Source organism: Pan paniscus, chromosome 4 (assembly GCF_029289425.2).
Source record: "Pan paniscus chromosome 4, NHGRI_mPanPan1-v2.0_pri, whole genome shotgun sequence".
Taxonomy (NCBI): domain Eukaryota; kingdom Metazoa; phylum Chordata; class Mammalia; order Primates; family Hominidae; genus Pan; species Pan paniscus.
In genome coordinates, this window is record NC_073253.2 from 175,210,614 (window position 1) to 175,231,888 (window position 21,275).

Below are 21,275 nucleotides of genomic sequence, written 5' to 3' on the forward strand. Positions count from 1 at the left end.
CCCAGCAATTCCACTCCCAGTTACATGCCCCAAATAACTGAAAACAGATCCTCAAACAAATACTTGTACATGAGTGATCATAGCAGGATTATCTTCAGTAGCCAAAAGGGGGAAACAACCCACATGTCCATCAACAGATGCATGGATAAATAACTGTGATACAGACATACAATGGAATATACTCAGCCATAAAAAGGAATCAAGTACAGATACATGTCACTGCATAAATGAACCTCAGAAAGATTATGTTATGTGAAAGCTGCTAGACACGAAAGGCCACATGCCACAGGATTCCATTTATATGAAATATCCAGAATAGGTACATACACAGGGAAAGAACACAGGCTGCTGGTTGTCATGGCAGGAGAGGGTAGTAGTGAGTAACTGCTAATGAGTATAAAATGTTCTTTGGGGGTGATGAAAATGTTTTAGAACTAGACAGAGGTGGCAGTTACAGAACCTTTGCAATTTATCATTTTAAAAGACTAAAGGAAAAACCACATAATCATCTCATAGATGCGAGAAAGCATTGACAAAATCCAAAATCCATTCCCAATAAAAACTCTCAGCCAACTAATAATAGAAGAGAAGTTCCCCAACTGGATAAAAGGCATCTGTGAGAAACCTGCACTTACATCATACTTAACAGTGAAAATTGGAATACTGTCTCCCTAAGATCAGGAAAAGGCAAGGTGATCCACTTTCTTTTTTTCTTTTATAATTTCAACATTTATTTTAGATTCAGAGGGTACATGTGCAGGTTTGCCACATGGGTATATGGCATGATGCTGAGGCTTGGGGTACGGATGATCCTGTCCCCCAGGTACTGAGCATAGTACCCAATAGTTTTTCAACCCTTGTCTTCCTCCTTCCCTCCCCTCCAGTAGTCCTCAGTGTCTACTGTTGCCATCTTTATGTCCACGAATACCCAGCAATCCACTTCCAATACTTCTATTCAACATTGTACGGGAGGTTCAGTCTAGTATAATAAGACAAAAGAAAGAAAGAAACAAAAGGCATCCAGATTGAAAAGGAAGGAATAAAACTGTTTTTATCTACAAATAATGTGATCATCTATGTAGGAAATTCTACAGAATCTGTACCAAGAGCACTATAATCAATAGGTGATTCCAGCAAGATTCCAAGATATGAGATCAATACGTAAGCATCAATTGTATTTCTACCTATCAGCAACAAAATGTTGGAAATGGAAATTTAAAAATACTATTTACACTACATAAAAAATGAAACACTCAAGGCTGAATCTGAGCAAAGATGTACAAGGGCTGTAGATGGAAAACTGCAAAATACGGCTGAGAGAAATTAAACACGTAAGTAAGTGTCTGTGGGTTAGAAAACTCAGTTTTATTAAGATGTCAATTTTCCCAAATGGATCTATAGACTTTAGAAATTGATAAGATGATTCTAAAATTTATTTCAAAATGCCAAGAACTGGAAGAGCCAAAACTATTTTGAAAAAGTAGAACAAAGTTGAAGGGCTTATGCTGTCTTCAAGACTTATCTAAAGCTACAAAATCAAGAGAATGGAGTAATGACATCAAGATTGGCAAAGATCAACTGAAAACAACTAGAAATAGAGTCACAAATATATATGGTCAAGGGAATTTTAAAGAAGATGCAAATGCAATTCAGTGGAGAAAAGTGGTTATTTCGGCCGTGGCTGGTGGCTCACGCCTGGTGGCTCTCACCTGTGATCCCAGCACTTTGGGAGGCTGAGGCGGGTGGATCACCTGAGGTCAAAAGTTTGAGACCAGCCTGGCCAACATGGTGAAACCCCAGCTCTACTGAAAATACAAAAAATTAGCCAGGCATGGTGGTGGGTGCCTGTAATCCCAGCTACTTGGGAGGCTGAGGCAGAAGATTTGCTTGAACTCAGGAGGCAGAGGTTGCAGTGAGCTGAGATTGTGCCACTGCATTCCAGCCTGGGCAACAAGAGCAAAACTCCATCTCAAAAAAAAAAAAAAAAAAAGGAAAGACAGTTATTTCAAGGAAATGGTGCTGGAATAGTTACTTCATGCGGAAAAAAAAACCTGATATTGATCCATTCTTCCCACCAAAGGCAAAAATCAACTAAAAACTGATCACAGGGCCAGGCGCAGTGGCTCCTGTCAGTAATCCCAACACTTTGGGAGGCCGAGGTATTAATAGGAGGATCGTTTGAGGCCAGGAGTTGGAGGCCAACCTGGGCAACACAGTGAGAATCTGTCTCTACAAAAAATAATAATAGGCCAGGCACGGTGGCTCATGCCTGTAATCCCAGCACTTTGGGAGGCCGAGGCAGGCGGATCACGAGGTCAGGAGATCGAGACCATCCTGGCTAACACGGTGAAACCCCGTCTCTACTAAAAAAAAAAAAAAAAAAAAAATTAGCTGGGCGTGGTGGCGGGCACCTGTAGTCCCAGCTACTCGGGAGGCTGAGGCAGGAGAATGGCGTGAACCTGGGAGGTGGAGCTTGCAGTGAGCTGAGATCACGCCACTGCACTCCAGCCTGGGCGACACAGCGAGACTCCGTCTCAAAAAAAAAAAAAAATAATAATAATAATTAGCCAGGCACGGTGGTACATGCCTGTGGCCCCAACTACTTGGGGGGCTGTAGTAGGAGAATTGCTCGAGCAAGGCTGCAGTGAGCTGTGATCGCACCACTGCTCTCCAGCCTAGGTGACAGAGCTAGACCCTGTCTCAAAAATAATAATAAAAATTTTAAAAATTACAGAAACAGTAAAACCTACAACTATAAAGTTTCTAGAATAAAAATGTAGGAGAAAATCTATAAATTGGAGTTAGGTAAAAATTCCTTAAACACCAAAACATGATTTTAAAAATGGATGAAGTGGACTTAATTGAAATGAAGAACTTGTGCTCTTCAAAGGACACCATTGAGAATAAAATGGCAGCCAGGTATTGGGTGGAAAATTTATAGATTACCTATTTGATGAAAAGAACCCTCAGAAAACAATAAGAAAATGAACCCAATTAAAAATGTGCAAAATATCTGAACTGACAGTTCATCGAAGATTTACAGATGGCAAATAGGCATAAGAAATGATGTCTCATATCATTAGTCATCTGGGAAGTGAAAATCGAAATCACAATGAGATACTCCTGTATGCCTGTTAGAACGGCTAAAATTTAAAGACTGACAATACCAGATGCCGCATGGATAGAAAGCAACTGGAATTGCCATACACTGCTAGAGAAAATGTACTGGTTCAACCACATTGGAATAGAATTTGGCAGTTTCTTAAAACATTAAATGTGAACCTACCATTTAACCTGGCCATTCCACTGGTAGGTATTTATCCAAGAAAAACGAACACATGTCCACACAAAGACTTGCTTATAAATGTTCACAGTAGCTTTATTTACTTTTTTTTTTTTGAGACAGAGTCTCACTCTGTCGCCCAGGCTGGAGTGCAGTGGCGCAATCTCGGCTCACTGCAAGCTCCGCCTCCTGGGTTCACGCCATTCTCCTGCCTCAGCCTCCCAAGTAGCTGGGACTACAGGTGCCCGCCACCACGCCCGGCTAATTTTTTGTATATTTAGTAGAGACGGGGTTTCACTGTGTTAGCCAGGATGGTCTCGATCTCCTGACCTCGTGATCCGCCCGCCTCCGCCTCCCAAAGTGCTGGGATTACAGGCATGAGCCACCGCGCCCGGCCACAGTGGCTTATTTATAAGAGTCTCAAAGAGTGAACCACCCAAACGTCCATCAGCAGATGCACTGGATCTGTGGATTAGTTTCTTACTGCCGTGTAACAAGTTAGCACAATGTAATGACGTAAAGCAACATAAATGTACCATCTCCTAGTTCCTAAGGCTTAGGATTCTGGAACATGCTTGTTGGACATCTGCTCAGGGGCTCACAGGCTGAGATCACGGTGTTGGTCAGGGCTGCCCTCTCATCCCAGCCTGGGCATCCTCTTCCACGCTCACTGGTTGTTGGCAGCATTCGTTTTCTTGTGGCCGTGAGTCTCAGGACCTCAGCTGTGAGAAGCCACCCACTTTCTCCACAACACAGCAGTTTACTTCCTCAAGACCAAGAGCAGAGTCTCTCTCTAGCTTCGTGTCTGTCTGACATTGGGAAGGACCCTGTGCTTTTAAAGGTTTGCCTGATTTAGTCAGGCCCACCTGGGACATCTCCCTTTTGGTTAACTAAAAGTTAACTGACTAGTGACCTTGATCACACGGGAAAATATCCTTTCTGCCATATAAGATGGCTAACAACCTAACAGGGCGGGAATCTTGGGGCCACGTTGGAACCCATACAATGGAAACACAGCTCAGCAATGGACAGGAAGAAGAAGCTCCTGACACCCACAGCACGGATACGTTCTAAACTAATCATGCCGGGTGAAAGCGGAGGGACGGATGAGCTCAGCGTCCTCACTGGGGTGAGGCTCTCACGAGTGTTCACATAGGCTGACACACGTTGTGTTTACTGTACATCAGTCACGCAGCCGCTTGAAAAAAGAGGCCTATAAAACCTGGTATTTGATACAGTTATTGGAAAACATTTAAATGTTTTTCAACTGTAATTTTCATGAAATCTATATATACAGATCAATTATTTCTCATGAAAACAACACTGGAACTGATGAATTGTAGGCACAAATGACACGTCAATTTCAAAGACAGCATGAAAAGAGAATGTAAAATAAATCATTAGTAACTTATAGTGACTATGTAGAAATGATAATAGGTTGGATATACTGGGTTAAATAAAATATCTTCTTAGTGTTTTTTTGTTTTTTGTTTTTTTTTTGAGATGGAGTCTGGCTCTGTTGCCCAGGCTGGAGTGCAGTGTCGCGATCTCGGCTCACTGCAAGCTCCGCCTCCCAGGTTCACGCCATTCTCCTGCCTCAGCCTCCCGAGTAGCTGGGACTACAGGTGCCCACCACCACGCCCAGCTAATTTTTTGTATTTTTAGTAGAGATGGGGTTTCACCATGTCAGCCAGGCTGGTCTTGAACTCCTGATCTCAAGTGATCCACCCACCTTGGCCTCCCAAAGTGCCAGGATTACAGGCGTGAGCCATCGTGCCCGGCCAGTTTTTTGTTGTTGTTGTTGTTTTGTTTTTTGAGACGGTGTCTTGCTCTTTCGCCCAGGCCAGAGTGCAGTGGCGCGATCTCAGCTCACTGCAAGCTCCGCCTCCCGGGTTCACACCATTCTCCTGCCTCAGCCTCCCGAGTAGCTGGGACTACAGGCGCCCGCCACCATGCCCGGCTAATTTCTTGTATTTTTAGTAGAGACGGGGTTTCACCGTGTTAGCCAGGATGGTCTCGATCTCCTGACCTCGTGATCCGCCTGCCTCGGCCTCCCAAAGTGCTGCGATTACAGGCGTGAGCCACCGTGCCCGGCCTAAAATATCTTCTTAATGTTAATTTCACCTTTTTTAACGTGGCTACTAGAAAATTTCAAATTAGGCCAGGGGCCCTCATGGTATTTTGACAGGACAGAGCTGCTACAGATCTGATTCCCCTGGGGGGAAAGTCAGGGAGGGACATGCAAGGTGACACCCTAAGGATTGAAGAGCCCAGCCAGGACCGGGGGACTCAACAGGACAAGTGTTCCATCCCCTCACAAACCAACAGAGTGAAGACCAAAAAAACAAATAAAAACCAACCAAACAAACAAAAAGAACTGTTACAGAATAAAAGAGACTTAAGAGATACAAAAATCAAATGCAGCATGTGGGACGTGGATCTTTCCAGATTTGAACAAACCAACTGTAAAAAGATATTTTTGAAGTAATGGGGGCATCAGATTACAGACCGGCCATTAGATGGATGATACCAAGAAATTATTATTAATTTTATGAGATGTGTCAACTGGCATGAAGTTTACGCAGACAAAGTCCCCATCAGTCCAGGAGGAATCCACAGTGTGTCTCAGATTTGCTGTAAGCACCTAATAGGGTTGGGGTGGCGATCAAGGAAGACCGGCCGGGCATTGCGGCCCTGGGAGCTGGGAGACGGGTGTGTGGTGATTCACACTCTTCCTATTCTGTATGGTGTTTGTTTGTTTGTTTGTTTTCTGTATGAAAAGGTTGGGGAAAAAAAAAAAAAAGAGATTCTTTCTCCCTGAAAGTCCACTGGGCCTGGATGCGGTGTGACCTTGGGGTGTCCTCCCTGCTTGCAGAGAGCAGGGCCACTGGGCCTTCCTCCCTGTGTGAGCCGGACGGGCAGGGCAGCCGAACGCGCGAGCTTGGCGCTCCTCTCTCTCCTCATTAAGGTGAGTGGCAACACCACGGATCGCGTTCATTATATGAAATGCGCATCTGTCAACGGCTCTGCTCCTGAAATTGGTTAGAGCGCAATAACCTAATTTGTTCCTCTTTCTTATACTCGCTGTTTGCAAAATAGAAGTGCGCTTTCCCCGGCAAACATTTCAAGAACGGTGACATGCAGACACTTAAGGTCCTTTTCATCATCCAAAGTGCTAATACGATTTGGCCGCACCCATGCGGAAGCATCTGCGCAAACTGCAGAGGCCACGGGGTCTATGCTCAAGTCCCGGGAGCAGCTGTCACACTCTCGCCTCACCCTTTTCAAATCCCTTTCACAATCCGCCTTGCGCACGTTCACAAAAACCACTGAGTGTACCATTTTTTATTCTCAAGGGGCTTGTCAGCACAGCCCGCTGGTCGGAAGTGCTTAAGCTGGAGAAAAGCCCCACTGTGGTCAGGACACTGCCACTTCCCAGGTGACTGATGGGCGCTACCGTCAGCCACTCCAGTCCTGGAAAGTTAGGCCATTTTACGGGAGTACGTCACAGGAGATCCATCTCCCTACAGGGCTCCGGAGCCTGACCGACCTTCTCCGAGGATTCCGAGCCAGCCCTCTCCCCCCAGCCCACGTGCAGTGGCGGTGGCCGGGGCGGTGGAGCGTGCTGAGTGACCTGCTGCAGCTCAGAGCTGCGGCTTCTCCTGGCTTCTCCACCTGCCTTTCTTGTGCTTCAGGTCTGCTGAAGGTTGACAGGAAAATCGGGAAATGGCTGGTGAGGAAGGCCCAGCGCCCTCCTGTACCGAGGCCATGCTTCCCCTCTGCCTGCAGGATGGCGACCAGGGCGGGGCCCAGTGCCTGCTGCAGAGAACGGCCTGGAGTTGCAGGGTCTCTCAAGCTGGGGGCCTTGACCTTGGCTGCTCCCTCCTCTCCTTCTCCAAACACACACGTGGCCTGACTCCTGTTTGACCTTGGAGAGCAGCCGGGGCATCGTGCCCTCCCGCCAGCGTCCCTGGAGCTGACTCCCACTGCAGCCCTCACACAGACATGAGCTCAGGGACACCTTGAGGGACCCTGCAGGGAGGTGCCCTGAGGCCCAGGGGCCTGACTAACTTAGTGGTCTCCAAACTGAGAAGGGCATCTGCAGAGTACGGACCAACAGGAGGTGTATGAGACGACGACACGGGAACTCCTTACAACATGACTGTGAAAATGACTGTGCAATGTAACATTTGCTACATGAAAAGCTTACCTGTAGCGTGCACGTGTCAAAAAGCACAAGGGCTGGGCACGGTGGCTCACGCCTGTAATCCCAGCACTTTGGGAGGCCAAGGCGGGTGCATCACGAGGTCAGGAGATCAAGACCAGCCTGGCGAACATGGTGAAACCCCGTCTCTACTAAAAATACAAAAAAAATTAGCCAGGTGTGGTGGCGGGCGCCTGTAGTCCCAGCTACTCGGGAGGCTGAGGCAGGAGAAGGGCGTGAATCCGGGAGGCGGAGCTTGCAGTGAGCCGAGATCGCGCCACTATTGCACTCCAGCCTGGGCGACAGAGTGAAACTCCGTCTCAAGAAAAAGAAAAAAAAAAAGAAAAGCACAACAAACAGACACCTGCAGGCCCGCCGTCCGGTGAGGCAGTGGCATGTCACAATCACCCGTGCATCCTCCCTGCCCACAGATCCTCCCCGTCCAGGTCCCCACTATCTGGAATATTATTAAAAACACTTATTTATTTATTATTAAGGTAGGATTGACAAATAAAAATTGTATTTATGGTGTACAATGTGATGTTTTGATGTAAGCAGACGCTGTTCAATGGCTAAGTCAAGATAATGGACCTATCACTTTGCATACTTACCATTTTTTTGTCATGTAGAGCTTTTAAAAATTCATTTAAAAACATTTCTTCCTTGACTATTCAATAGAACTCACTAGGGATACTTCCTGGGCCTGGTATGTTCTGTTTGGGAAGCCTATTAATGATAAATTCAACTTATTTAACAGAAATAGTATTGTTCAGGGCCGGGCTCAGTGGCTCACACCTGTAATCCCGGCACTTTGGGAGGCCAAGGCAGGTGGATCACTTGAGGTCAGGAGTTCAAGACCAGCCTGGCCAACATGGTGAAACCCCATCTCTACCAAAAATATAAAAAATTAGCCAGGTGTCGTGGCGGAAGACTGTAATACCAGCTACTCAGGAGGCTGAGGCAGGAGAATTGCTTGAACCCAGCAGGAGGAGGTTGCAGTGAGCCAAGATCACACCATTGCACTCCAGCCTGGGCAACAGTGAGACTCTGTCTCAAAAAAGAAAAAAAAAGAAAAAAAGAAAAAAAAAAGAAATAGTATTGTTCAGGTTTTGTATTTCTTCTTATGTCAGTCTTGGTAAGTTATGTCTTTTGGGGTGTTTGTTCATTTTTCTCTGAAGTATATCAAATGTATTGGTACGAGGTTCTTCATAAAAATCCCTTGCTATCTGCTATCCTCGCCACCTGGGGAGAACCTGCAGCGATGGCCCTTTCTCCCTCCTGATGTTGATCATTTGTGCTTTCTCTTTTTTTGTCTTGCTTGGTCATGCTGGCGGGCAATCAACCTTATTCATCTTTTGAAACAGGTATTTCTCTGTTTATCAATCTCCATTCTCACAAGATAAAGTTTAAGGAGAACTTGGCACACCCTGCTTGATAGGAAGCACTCAATAAAAATTCTGTATTTCAAAGCAACACCTAGCTGCAGCATTTCTGAGTAACACCAGGGTAACAATATCCAAAGAGCCTGAGGGTTCCCAAGACCTGACTTCACCCCAGAATGTGGAGCTGGGTGTGCTGCCCGAGGCTGGCGTCGGTGACGCTCCCCTCAGACCTCACCACAGGGCAGGGCTGCTCTCACTGACAGGCGCCTGTGGCCAGCCTGCCTCTGATGAGCCTCCTTGGTCCCTCTGCAGCACGATCCCCTTCCTGGAGAGTCCCATCTGGGGACTGAGATTTGGCGTCAGGAAGCAGGGGTGCATCAGGCACACGGGAGCTCTCTGCCTTGCCTCCCTCAGCCACACACCTGTGAATCACTCAACAATGGCTGGGACAGAGGGGAGCCCGAACCCTGGGACGGCAGAGGGAAGCAATGGCTGGATCCAGGGTGCTGCTCAGGGCAGCGGTGGCCTCTGACAGTGGACCCAGGCTGGACAGAGAAGGCCTGGGGGTTAACAGAGAGGCACTCCTGGCTGAGCCTAGCTCAGGCCTGAAACCCACGGCTGCTCAGCACGTGTTTGTTGGGTGGTCCACGTGATGGACAGATGGGAGGCTGTGAGCAGAGAGAGGCCCACAAAGACAGAGAGTGAGAGCAGTCCACGCTCAAAAATAGCCCAGACTGTCACCCGCACAAACCCCAGACAGCAGGCTGAGCTCAAGACCCACACTAGCTGCATGGCCCTGGGATGTCCCCTTGTGTCCCTGAGCCTCAGTTTCCCCATCTGTAAATTGATGGCAGCTGCTGTGGGAATTACCTGAGGCCACAGGTACTCAGCCAATGGCACTGTGCAGGTGCTTAAACCGTCACAGAGAGCAGTGGTCATTTTACTATGTATTATTTAGCCAGATTGGCACTTTTGAACACTGTCTGGATTTTAAAACAAACAACTAAACAACTTCCTGACCAAATGACCCAGGTAGATATTTCCTCTGCAGGGGCACTAATGAGCTGATTCCAAGAGTCTGCACTGCGTCCCACGCTTAGCGACATCCACTGCACGTAAAGCAGAAATTCCCCAATTAGGATGCTGGTGTAGGACCGGAAGGCATTGAACTGGCAACAGCGGTGCCTGAGTTAGCGTATTCCAAATTCATAAACCAAGGTGACCCCTCACATTCATGAGCCTTTCATGAGTTAGCGTATTCCAAGTTCATAAACCAAGGTGACCCCTCACATTCAGGAGCCTTTCATGAGTTAGCGTATTCCAAATTCATAAACCAAGGTGACCCCTCACATTCAGGAGCCTTTCATAGATGAGTCTGTAGGACGCTTCCTGGACAGGCTCATGGGGCGTGGCAGTTTGGGGCACCATTGGTGGCAGGACTCTGGGCAGTAAGGCCCTAAGGAAACTGGAAACAGGCAGGACAAAAGCGCACCCTTCTGCAGGCCCCAGCCCCAGACAGCGCCACCCAGAAGAGGACCAGGACCCCTGCTATCATTTCTGAAAGTGAGAGACACATGTCGGGTGCCCAAGAAGGGAAGAAAGTGAAGGCATACTGGACGCCTGCCTTGGCCAGCTCTGGCGTTGAGAGCCCCATCTGGTGTCTGAGGCCCAGAGCAATCTTAGGACTGTGAGAGTCTCCCAGAGAGGAAGGAGTGTGTCTTAGTCTGTTTCTGCTGCTATAACAAAATGCCTGAGGCTGGGTAATTTATAAGTAGTAGAAATGTATGCCTCACAGTTCTAGAGGCAGAGAAGTCCAAGATCAAGTTGCTCTCTGCTCCACAGAGGGTGCCTCCTTGCTGCACCTTCACATGGGGGAAGGACAACAGCTCCCTCATACCTCTTTCTTTTATAGGGGAACGAATCCCGTTTTTTAGGGTACTACCCATGAAAGGCTCCACCTCTCAATACGATCACACTGGCAATTACGTTTCAATATATACCAGTCAACAATTATGTTTCAACATATAAATTTGTGGGGGGACACGCTCAGACCGTAGCAGATGGGTTCAAACCTAGGCCTCCATGACCTGGGCACCTTCTGCTGCTTCTGGGATCCTTTACGGGGTCCTGCATGAAATGAGCCTGGCAAGGACCTTTGCCAAGAGTAGGAACCCAGGGAGGCAGAGCTGGGCCCACAGGTCCAGGCCTTGAGGCTGGAGGAGTGAGGAAGTAGGAGAAAGCCCCCAGGAAGGACTCTCAGAGGGTAGAAGGGAAACTGAGGCAGGAGCCCACCAGTACCACAGCACATCCTGGCAAAGCCTACCCAGGCCCCTAGTGGTCTCAGCCAAAAGGACCACACCTCTCCTCCCCAACCCCCACCTGCCACCCCCTGCTGGCAGACATGCAGCCCCCAGGAGTGCAGAGGACAGGAGAGGTGGCAGGGGGTGCCTTTCTCCTAGAGAAGCATCACATTCTGCAATTTTAAAACAATTCTGACTCAAAATGCTTAGCCTGCATTGAGTTTTTAGGAAAGAGTCCGACAAATCTGGGTTGTGGGAGAAAATGGACACAAGCTTTCTACAGGAACGACAAAAAGCATGTGGAAGTCCCGCTGTAGATTAAAGGGATCCAAAAGACACCGCAAACATCCAAGCCTTCATCACTGACCGGATCCTGGATATTAAAATAAGGCCAGAAAGGACACTAAACAACTAACAACTAAACAAACAACTAAACAACTTCCTGACCAAATGACCCGGGGAGATATTTCCTCTGCAGGGGCACTAATGAGCTGATTCCAAGGGTCTGCACCGCATCCCACGCTTAGCGACATCCACTGCACGTAAAGCAGAAATGCACCAGTTAGGATGCCGGTGCGGGACCGGAAGGCCCTGAACTGGTAACAGTGGTGTCAGCTTATTCCAAATTCATCAACCAAGGTGACCTCTGCCTTCCCTCCCTCTCTCCCTCCCTTCCCTTCCCCTCCCCTCCTCTCCCCTCCCCTCCCCCCCTCCCTCCTTCCTTCCTTCTTTCCCGGATGGGATCTTGTTCTGTAGCCTTGAACCCCTGACCTCAAGCGATTCTCCCACCACAGCCTCCCAAAGCGCTGGGACTACAGGTATCAGTGACCTCACCTGGCTCATATTAAATTTCTTGAACGTGCATTCAAATTGTGGTTTCCTAGAAGAATTTCCGTGTTCTAAGGTGATGCTGATGTCTTGATTCCTGTAGCTTACTCTTAAATGGCTTAGTAAAAATAATGAGCAAATGTTCCAAAGTGTTAAAAATTGGGTCGGACATGGTGGCTCACGCCTGTAATCTCAGCACTTTGGGAGGTTGAGGCGGGTGGATCACAAGGCAAGGAGTTCAAGACCAGCCTGCCCAACATGGTGAAACCCTGTCTCTACTAAAAATACAAAAATTATCTGGGCATGGTGGCATGTGCCTGTAAGTCCAGCTACTCAGGAGGCTAAGGCAGGAGAATTGCTTGAACCGGGACCTGGGAGGCGGAGGTTGCAGTGAGCTGAGATTGTGCCACTGCATTCCAGCCTGGGCTACAGAGCTGGAAAAAAAAAAAATTGATGGATTTATTTAATAGATGAAGAGTACATCATTCTTTTTTTTTTTTTTTTTTTTTTTTTTTTGAGATAGAGTCTTGCTCTGTCACCCAGGCTGGAGTGCAGTGGCGCGATCTAGGCTCACTGCAAGCTCCGCCTCCCAGGTTCACGCCATTCTCCTGTCTCAGCCTCCCGAGTAGCTGGGACTACAGGCGCCCGCCACCACGCCCGGCTAATTTTTTTTTTTGTATTTTTAGTAGAAACGGGGTTTCACCATGTTAGCCAGGATGGTCTCGATCTCCTGACCTCGTGATCCGCCCACCTCGGCCCCCCAAAGTGCTGGGATTACAGGCGTGAGCCACCGCGCCCGGCCAAGTACACCATTCTTTATGGAGCTTTTCAAGTAAAAAGGCTGCAGACATCTCTAGGTCCCCAGAGATAATGGTGGCCACCTAAATCCAGTCCTCTCCTTGGTAAAAGCCAATATGGACCAAGCAGGAGAGCGAATAAAACCATCCATGCCCATGCCTCCAGCATGAGTAGGAGACAGGGCGCGCGCTCCTCTAACTGGTGTGGGCGAGGAAAGCCAACCTTCAGAACCGGCTCCAGGGCCCACGCTGGCATTGGTGGGGTGAGGGCTCAGGGAGAGGCTCTGTGGGAATGAGGAGAGGGGAGCTGGGACCAAGAACTATGAAAAAAAGAAAGTCCTTTAGCCAAGTGTGGTGGCAGGTGCTTGTGGTCTCAGCTACTCGGGAGGCTGAGGTGGGAGGATCACTTGAGCCCAGGAGTTGGAGGCTGCAGTGAGCTGTGATCGCACCAGTGCACTACAGCCTGGGTGACAGAGCGAGACCTTGTCTCTAAATAAAAACAAGAAGAAGAAAGTCCCACCCTACATGGGGAAACAGAGCACGCCTGGGGGTGGGTGTCGGAGCACTGGCGGCTGGGGAACTGAAAGGAGACAGCATTCGAGCCCGGAGGTGGCTGTCTCAGGAAGGCCCTGCTTCTAGGGGCCAGGCATGTGGCCTGGAAGTAGAGGCAGCCTTCGGAGGCTTGCTAGTAACAGACAGGAAGTAGCAAGCCTGGACATTCAAGGACCTACAGAAGCAAAAGTGAATATTGTAAACTCAGAAAACACAAGTCCACTCCCGCCTCCCAAAGCACAAGGAAAATGGTGCACTTCACTACAACAACAGGAGAGGGCGCTCTTATTACACTAAGAAACCTACTACGGTTCCCAAGCCCCCAGCTCCTGGCTGCAGCCATCTGTTACCACCAGTCCAGGCAAATTAAGACATTTCTAAGTTAACAGATAATATCCACACAAAGCCAGTATAAACCGACACTAATCCTTCCCACAAACCCCCAATTTACAAAGGGAAAAACGACAGGCAACACCTCAACTTGAATTACCTAATGCTATGGTCTGGAAGTTTACGTCCCCCAAAATTTATAATGGAAACGTAGTCCCCAGTGTGATGGCATTTTGGGGGGGGGCCTTTGTGACGTGATTAGGTCTCGAGGGCAGAGCCCTCATCAATGAGATTAGTGCCCTTAGAAAAGAGGATCCAGGGAGCTCCCTTGTCCCTTCCTCCATGTGAGGGCGTGAGGAGAGGAGCCATCTGCAAACCAGGATGCGGCCCTCACCAAATACCTTCATCTTGTACCTCCAGCCTCCAGAACTGTGAGAAATCGTTCTGTTGTTTGTAAACTAACCCAGTTTCTGATACAGATGAACAGATGAAGACACACTAAAAATTCAGACACATGAAGAAAATCCCTACATTATACATTCAAAAACTCAACAGAAATGGACCCCAAAAAAGGTAAATGTGAAATTAGAGTTGCCTGAACTCATGAAAAAAAATGAGGAAAAGACCATCATCTCAGAAATGAAGACTGAATTAGAAAATCTCTTAGGGAGAACAGATTTGACTAAAAGCTTAATAGTGTTCATTAAGGAAATTAATGAAAACAACCATAAAACAAAAATAAAATTCATAGAGAAAGCAATCTAGATTACAGATGAAAAACAGATCTAACACAAACATATTATTGGCATCTCTGAAGAAAAAAGGTAAAATAATGGTACATAATTAATATTTAACACTATAATCTAAGAAAATGTTTTAGAAATAAAAGAAGACTTAAATATGCATATTCAAAGAGTCCCCCACGTACCTAAGATCATTTCTAAGAGAATGCCTAGTAAAATGATTAAACTTTTAAAATAAAGAAAAAAAATTCTTTGGAGCTCCAGAAAAACAATCAAGTCACTTACAAAGGAAAGAAAGGCATGTTTATATCAGACATCTTGTCAACAATGTACAAGCAATACAACCCATAACAACATTTTTAAAAATTTAGGGACAGAAAGTAAGAGGCAAGGATTTTATAACCTGCCAATCTATCCTTCAAGTAGCAAGAGTATAGAAAGCAAGCAAGCAGGAAATAACAGTACTCACAAGTCTTTCTTTTTTTTTTTTTTTTGAGACGGAGTCTCGCTGTCGCCCAGGCTGGAGGGCAGTGGCACAATCTCGGCTCAGTGCAAGCTCCGCCTCCCGGGTTCCCGCCATTCTCCTGCCTCAGCCTCCCGAGTAGCTGGGACTACAGGCGCCCCCCGCCACCACGCCAGGCTAATTTTTTGTATTTTTAGTAGAGACGGGGTTTCACCGTGTTAGCCAGGATGGTCTCGATCTCCTGACCTCGTGATCCACCCGCCTCGGCCTCCCAAAGTGCTGGGATGACAGGTGTGAGCCACCGCGTCCGGCCAGTACTCACAAGTCTTTCTTAAGGAACCAACAGAAGCTAAGCTTTGTCCAGTCAAAGGGTGACTGGGAAAACTTTGGCAAAAATAAATATTAGTAATCAGAATCCAACACCATAGTGGCAGGCAGTTTCTATGGTGCTCACCGGCATGAGCTCTACCTCTTGGTGTTCATACATTTGGGACTGGGTGGGGCTTTTGACTTTCCTCTGACCAATAGACTATGGCAAAGATGATAGGATATCACTACTGGGATTATGTTACGTTGTTATATCATGTATGTCACGTTATACTATGTTATGTTTTGTTATGTTATGACTCTCTAGGGACTCTTTGCTGGCTTGATAGAGTAAGCAGTCATGCTGGGGAAGCCCATGTGACAAAGACCTGTGGGTAGTCCCGAGGAACTGGGGGTGACCCTTAGAAGTTGAGGTTGGCCTCCAGCCAACATCCAGCCAAAATTTTAAGCTCTAAATATAACTACAAAGAACTAAATACTGCCAACAACCACATGAGTGGAGAAGCAAATCCTTCCCTAGCTGAGTCTCTACATGAGAACCTAGTGCTGGCCACCAGCAGTACCCAGCTAAGCCATGCCCAGGCTCTTGATCCACAGAAATGATGAGCTAATAAGCCATGTGTTGCTTTAAGCCACTGGGTCAATGATAACTTAGTACACAGCAATAAATAACTAATACAATGATATTGAAACATACTATACAGGCTGGGCGCGGTGGCTCACGCCTGTAATCCCAGCACTTTGGGAAGCCAAGGTGGGAGGATCACTTGAGGCCAGGAGTTCGAGATCAGCCTGGCCAACATGGTGAAACCCCATCTCTACCAAAAATATAACTTAACCGGGCATGGTGGTGCATGCCTGTAATCCCAGCCACTTGGGAGGCTGAGGCAGGAGAGTCGCTTGAACCTGGGACGCAGAGGTTGGAGTGAGCCGAGATCATGCCACTGCACTCTAGCCTGGGCGACAGAGTGAGACTCTGTCTCAAAAAACAAACAAACAAACAACAACAACAACAACAACAAAGTGAAATTTGGGGGAAGACAAAAGTTATATGTAGCTTTTTGACTGTGTGGGGGTCAGCACCCCTTACCTTCTCATTGTTCAAGGGCCAACTGTAATTGCTAAACTATATTCAATTTTATGGACATATAACTTGTTTGTTTATTCACCAGATGATGAACAACTGCGTTGTCTCTACTTTTCTGGCCATTATAAGCAATGCTGTTATGAGCATTTGTGTGTAAGTCTTTGTGTGGACATTTCATTGTTTTCATTTCCCTTAGATTCCTGGGAGTGGGACTGTTGGGTCATATGGTATTTTTATGTTTAAATTTTAAAGAAACTGCCAAACTATTTTCTACATCATGTCCAAGTGGGACTTATTTCAGAAATGCAAAGATGGCCTAGTGTTAATATTCATACGTTTTGTGTCTGTTTACCTCAGCCTAGTCCCAGACCTGATATTGGGAAATCCATCACGTGATCATTATGTTACTAGTAATCAGGAGAAATATCAGATCATTATCTCCATACATGGCTCTAACAAAGGTCAACACCAATCCTGATTTTTAAAACTGCCAATAAAATAGGAGTCAATGGATATTCCTCTATCTATCTATCTATCTATCTCATCTATCTATCTCTTCCCATCCTAAAGTCAGCATCTTTCTTAATAGGGGAAGTATTAGAGGCCTTTTTACTAAGGTCAGGAACAAGGTAAGGAGGCCCACCACATCCAATATTTAATACTGAATTGGAGGTATTCAGCCAATTTAATTAGATAAAAGAAAGCATACAAATCAGTAGAGAAGCAGTGAAGCTATTTGAATTTGTAGATGACAGAATGACTAACAGAATCAAAGATATGACTAACAACAGGCCCGCCATGGTGGCTCATGCCTGTAATCCCAGCACTTTGGGAGGCTGAGATGGCAGATCATCTGAAGTCAGGAGTTCGAGACCAGCCTGGACAAGATGGCAAAACCCTGTCTCTACTAAAAATACAAAAATTAGCCTGACGTGGTGGCAGGCACCTGTAATCTTAGCTACTTGGGAAGTTAAGGCATGAGAATCACTTGAACCTGGAAGGTGGAGGTTGTGGTGAGCAGAGATCACGCTACTGCATTCCAGCCCGGGTGACAGAGCGAGACTCCGTCCCAAAAAAAATAAATAAAATAAAAATTAAAAAAAGACTAACAATAAAACTAACAATAAAAATTCAGGTAAGACAGAAAGATATAAAATAACATACACGAAACAGTAGCCAATTCAAAGATGTAATTGAAGAAAAAACCGTTTATAGTAGCAACACACAAGATAAAAATACTCATGAATAAACTTCATAAGAAATATGTAAAACATATATGAGGAAAACTTCAAAACACTCCTAGAAGTAGTCTTGACAAACAGAAGGACATCTCTCGGTTTTGGATAAGATAACTCAACTTCATAAAGATGCCAATTATCCTAAAGTTAATATACAAGCCTAATATAAACTTCATACGCTCTCCTTCCCCGCCCGAACAGCAGCAACATGCTGCGACAGCCAGGAAATCCTTGCAGTAAAAAGCGATGGAAGGAACTTGCCCACCACATGTTAGAACACAACAAGGAGAGTTGAGCCCAGTCTCTCTCCTCTATTGCAATGGTCTTGAATAAAGTCCTCTTTGCCATTATTATAATAATATTATTATTATTTTGAGACAGAGTCTCACTCTGTTGCCCAGGCTGGAGTGCAGGGGTACGATCTCAGCTCAGCTCACTGCAAAATCTGCCTCCCAGGTTCAGGCGATTCTCATGCCTCAGCCTCCCAAGTAGCTGGGATTACAGGCATGTGCCACCATTCCCGGCTAATTTTTTATATATTTTGGTAGAGACAGGGTTTCACCATGTTGGCCAGGCTGGTTTCAAACTCCTGACCTCAAGTGATCTGCCTGCCTCAGCCTTCCCAAGTGCTGGGATTACAGGCGTGAGCCACTGTGCCAGGCCCTCCTTGCCTTTAAATATATTTTTTCTCTCTCTCTCTCTTTCACCAGTATGTGAACAGATGGAATAGACAGACCTGTGAGACACACTAGAAAGCCCAGAAACAGGCCCAGGGCTTGGATTTTTAGTGTATGAGAAAGGTGCATTTCAGATCACTGGAGGAAAGATGACCTTTTAAATAAATGGCTTTGGGACAGAGTGCTAGACACTTAGAAAAAGATTAAATTGGATGCAGAGACTAAGTACACAACTAAACAAATATTAGAAAACACAGATGATTGCTTTATAATTGGGCTTTTCATAGTTAGAAAAGTCTAACTATGATTCCAAATCTATGTGAAAAGATGTCCAATTTCATTTATAATAATAGAAATATAAATTTAAAATACACTGAAATACTGTTTCTCAGCTCTCAAACCAGCGAGGCTGTGGGGAAACAGAAGACACTGTGATACATTGGTGGTGGGAATGCAAAATGGTGCTCCCTCTTGACAGGGAATTTGGGACTAGCTAACAAAATAAATCCACATTCACTCCTACTTCTAGAAGTGTGTTCTAAATATACACCTTTGCAAACATTAACAATATGGGTGCAAGGTTATCCATTACTCCATTATTTTAAATTTAAAAAGACTTGGAAAAAAACAAAATTGTTCATCCACAGGACATAATTTGAATAAACAATAATAGTACAGCCACAGAACGAAATACTATGTGAGTGTAAAAGAGAATGAGAAAGGTCTCCACGAACTGGTAAGCAGTTACTTTCAGGACATACTTCTAACTGAAGAAAAACAAGGAGCTGTACGGTTAACTTTTGTGATAATGCTTAAATGACTTGTTTTGCAGAAAGAGACACAGGAAGGACAAACCAGAAAATATTTTAAATGGCTACCAATGGTGTGGGAACAAGGAAGAAGATGCAGGGGTGGGACTGAGACCTTTAAGGCTAGCTTTTTAATAGTTTTGACCTTTAAACCATGTGTTTTACATATTCAAAAAATAAAATTACATCCTAAAGTCTAAAGGAAAAAAAGCTCCAAATTGAATGCAAGTAGAAACACACGAAGCTAACAGTGTGTCCGATTGATAACGTCACCACACAGCACTCTGCCTGCACACCCGTGGAAATCCCGATGCTGACCTAGTAGGTTTTGGTTGGCTTCGGTGTGGATGCAGTCATTCTGAAACTATTTCGGGGTGCATTGTAGACCTAAGTAAATGATGAAATATATTCCTCTTTGGGGGAATAAGGTTCTCACTGCAGGAGAAAGGGAAAGGAAATATTAATTTTTAGTAAAAAAGGGGCCTTGGCTTGGTCCACTGACGAGGCCTAGAGGCGGCGAGTGCACGCCCCACACTAAGCCCGGGTCCCACGCAAGGAACCAAGGCCCCTTGGAGAAATGGCTGACTCTGGATCTGGGTCCAGGTACAAGTGAGAGCTGGAACCACCTCAGAGACTGGCGGGGACATGGCAGGAGGGTGCAGACCCCGGCCTGAAAAGGGCCAGGTCCCGGGCAGGGCCCCACCTCTATCTGGTGGCCTGCGGGCTCCCCCTCGCCTGTCCCTCTCTCGCCTGTCCGTCTGTCGCCTGCCCTCCCTCTCCTGCCCCGGCAGTGCGCCCACCCGCCGCAGGGGCAGCCTTTCAACGCCCAACCTGCAAACCGCCTGGGGGCTGCCCAGGGCATCCAGACCCTGCAGCGTCTCAGCTCCAGCTCCGCCCCCTCCTGCCCTCAGGGATCTCACCCGCGCTGTTCCCCCAGGCCACCCGTCCATCACAGCACAGGCTGGGCTCCCCGCTCAGGACAGCCTCCCTGACCAGAGGAGGGCTCCGCCGCGCCCTGGTCTCCCTCTGCCCCAGTCACCCTACTGCATGTTCTTCCCAGCACGCGTTCTTGGCCCTGTCCTTGCGTTTCCCTTTGATTTCTTGTTTGGCGTCCCCTCCCACACCAGCTAGTGAGCACTTACGGGGGCAGGCAGCAGGCGGCACACAGTAGGCGCTCAATGAATGTGGCCAGTGAGTGGACAACCCTAGTCCCCCTCCACCGGTCGCCTGCACAGTGGCTGCACTATGGCTGTTGGAGCCAGTCTTACCAGAGGTGGGACCCCAGCGTTGCCACTCCATGGTCCCGCCCCTCTCTAAACCTCAGTTACTCCACCTGCCTGGCAGGCAGAGCTTCCCAAGACTCTTCTCAGGCTCCCGGGGCTCAGTAGAACTTCTGTCTCCCCCACAGCCCCAGGAGGCAGGAGATAGTGGCCCGGAAGAGCTCCACCAGCACCCCAACTTCCCAGCTCTGTCTTTCCCAGTTTCCCACGCCCACGCTGAGCATGGGGCGGCGTCTGCAGCACCCTTCCCCAAGTCCCCCCAAGCATCGCTTTCCCAATCTAAATACAATGAGTGGACCAGGTGGTCCCTTGATGCCGTCCGCTGTCACTGCGTGAGGGACACACCGAGGACTCCCAGCAGACCCCACTGTTCTCGCAGGCCCTCTGATAGTAGTGGCGCTGGTCCTTTCCTCAAATCCGATCCTATCCTCAAGGGTGACAGCACCCTCTTCCCCCAGGCGCAAGGTCCTTTCCCTTCTGCACCTGCACTGGCAGGTCTGCCTTCCCGTCCCCATTTCATAGACGGGGAAACTGAGGTCCGGTGCGGGTGGAGCCTTTGGTCCAGGCTGGCTTTTCCTGCCACTCTAGTGGCTGAAAGAAGCTTGCTCCTCGCGCCCAGCAAGGGCTGTGGGCGCGCGGCAGAGCTGGGTCTCCCGCCAGGTGGCCGGGGATGTGCCCTTAGGGTACCCTACCCGCTACCCCTGCGCCTCCAGTCCCGGCGGCCGCGCGGACCCCGCCCCTGCTGACCCCGGCGCACGCTCCCGCGCCGCGCGCAGCCTCCCGCCTCCCGCCGACCCCGCCGCGCAGACCGCACACTCACGTGCGCCGCGGCCCCCGGCCCCGCCGGCCGGCCACGCGCACTGTCACCACGCGCGAACCTGTGCTCTGGGTCAGGCCCGCGCGTGTCCGCCAACGGCCCGGACACCGGCCGTCCCCGCCGGGCTCGCTGCCCCGCACCCACGCCGCGACCTCGCC

At 47.7% G+C, this 21,275-nt stretch overlaps 1 protein-coding gene across 4 annotated transcripts in view; it reads right to left on the reverse strand.

The window, feature by feature from the left end:
- Positions 1–21,275, reverse strand: part of RASGEF1C (RasGEF domain family member 1C) — a 183,203-nt gene that overhangs the window by 161,655 nt on the left and 273 nt on the right. For 2 of the 4 annotated variants that reach the window (XR_010112159.1, XM_055112918.2), the window contains exon 2: positions 7,494–7,639. The exons of the other annotated variants lie outside the window; for them this stretch is intronic. The gene's annotated coding sequence lies outside the window, so the exon portion shown is untranslated. The remainder of the gene's footprint in view (positions 1–7,493; positions 7,640–21,275) is intronic. 4 annotated transcript variants of the gene reach the window in all.